The sequence below is a fragment of the Capsicum annuum genome, chromosome 12 (assembly GCF_002878395.1).
Source record: "Capsicum annuum cultivar UCD-10X-F1 chromosome 12, UCD10Xv1.1, whole genome shotgun sequence".
Lineage (NCBI taxonomy): Eukaryota > Viridiplantae > Streptophyta > Magnoliopsida > Solanales > Solanaceae > Capsicum > Capsicum annuum.
The window spans coordinates 209,678,780-209,681,062 of record NC_061122.1 but is presented as its reverse complement, the minus strand read 5'-3'; the positions used below and the strand labels follow the sequence as shown (position 1 = coordinate 209,681,062).

Sequence of the window (2,283 nt, the reverse complement as noted above, 5' to 3'; positions counted from 1 at the left end):
TATTATCAACTACAAAAAAATTATATTTTAATGACAAAAAGATTCGTCATAAATGTTACACATTTGGGGACGATTTTTTTATTTTTTGTAGCCAATTTAATTTTTTAGCGACGAAACACTAAATCGTCTTTGTCTACTTTTAGCGACCAACCTTTGGAGACGATTGATTGATGAAATTTTTTTCGTCACGCTAAATCTTTTGCGACGAAATATGACTTATAAGTGACAAAATAATTCGTCCCAAATAATCAAATTTGTTGTAGTGGGTGTTCCTGAAAAATAAAACGATATAAAAAGTTAATACGCATACATCATTACATGAACACATAAAATATCGGGTAAGTCTGTTGGAATGAAAAAAAACCCTTTGTTAGAAGCGTCGTCCCATAAACATGTGCCTAGCAGTGTGTGATCCAAATTTAGTCGAGTTCCAATACGAGAAATCAAAAGAAAAATCCAAAACATAAAAGGAATTTGGGGTGGGGGTGGGAGGGAGAGTGAGAAGTTTTAAAATATTCCGTTGCCGGAACTTGAACCCGGGTCTCTCGGGTGAGAGCCGAGTATCCTAAGCTACTAGACTACAACGGATGGTTAATGAACAGTGATTGTCATTGAAATTTAAATTTTAAACACATGTGACAAGGCAGAAAAAATGGTTTCTTTTGATTAGCAGAGTAAAGCTAATCAAGAAAAACACCAATAAGATTCTTCAGTACAATCATACTGAAGTAAGACATTAATAAGCATTAACTATAGTTTAAGACGAGACGAGCCGATATCTATTAAAAATAACTTTTCTACCTTACTAAGGTATAAATAAGGTTTTGCATGCATTGTATCTTTTTTATATTTTATTTATGGAGTTACACTAAATATGTTATTGTAGTTTCAGATGAGACCTCTTATGATTTTAAACTATAGTATTGAGCTATATTCTATATATTCAGATAAGTGATTGTTAAAGGGTGCACATTTGTTGATACAAGAATGACAACGGAAGACACAAAATACACTCCAAATTAATCCACAATCTTAAGGATCCGAGGACCAAGATGGAGACCACTCTCGGATTCGCTATCAACAAGAAGAATACAAGATACAATGTGTATTTTAACACCAAAACAGTAATAAGAACAAGAACAAGATTAACACAAGATGATAAAAAAGAAGACACAAGATTCGGATTTAACAATAACAACAAGAACACAAGATTACAACACAAATAATAAATAAGATTACAAGAAAGTAAAAGGATAGATAGATAGACCACATGAAGGTATAATCTTAAGAACTCAAGAATGGACAATCTTGGACCCTTAACACTACACACAACAATAAACCTATCTCTTACAAAGACACAAGATTGGAATCCACCTCCCAAGCATCAATGTTTCCAAGCAAACAACAACAAAAGAGAATCCACCCTATTATTATATCCTAGTTTTGGTTTTGCCTCCAAAGAGAAGAGAGGACTTGTGTTTTCCAATGTCTTAAGACTTACAACATCATCAATAAACTAGGTCTAAAAGCCCTACAATGTTCTATTTATACTAGGTTACAAATAAAATACAAAAAGATCAAAAAGCCCCTTAGAGACTTAGGTGCCCATCAAGTGTAATATGTTGGATGATTTTTAGTGCACTTAGTTCCCGTTTGCACTTCAATTGTACACACCAAGTCTCGGACTCAACATGCACTCCATTAAGTCCATATCCGTGATTATTCCCGTATCATCCTCTCCATCTTGAGAGGAATTTGCCTACAAATTCACGGCTTCACCTCGTTCTATCGGCCACTTTAAAATAAACCACTCAAAACAGCCCGCAAAACATTAACACAAGTCTCGACCAACATCTTCATTTTGAATCTCGACTTCCTCTCCATCTTGATCCTTGTCTTCAATCTCATCAGAAACAAGTCTCCTACCATCATACAAGCATCGTCGTAGACTCCATATCCGTCATGTTCCTTTCTACCATTCTCCTCTACATGGACATGTCGTCTTTGGTGAAGTGGAGTTTCGGTTGAGAGGATTGATTTGATAAAGTGGAGCTTCGGTTGTGGAGCTTGGACGGGTGAGATTTGGCTTCCAAGTCCTTTTTGTTGGACTTGATTGAATGGAGGAGGGATCGACCTATGTAGGTCTCGGGTTAGAGGACATTTGGTGGCTTGGCTTATGTCTATGTCATTTTGTGGTGGTCTTGGAGGATTGATTGCTTGAGGTAAAGCTTCGGAAGCAGAATCAAGAGAATTCCTTCGACTCTCCACTCGATCCAACCTCTC

The 2,283-nt window shown here is 36.2% G+C and overlaps 1 non-coding gene across 1 annotated transcript; it reads right to left on the bottom strand.

The window, feature by feature from the left end:
* Positions 1-515: 515 nt before the first annotated feature.
* Positions 516-588, bottom strand: TRNAE-CUC. Its single transcript has one exon. It is a non-coding gene; the product is annotated as a tRNA-Glu (tRNA).
* Between the last annotated feature and the right edge of the window lie 1,695 nt (positions 589-2,283).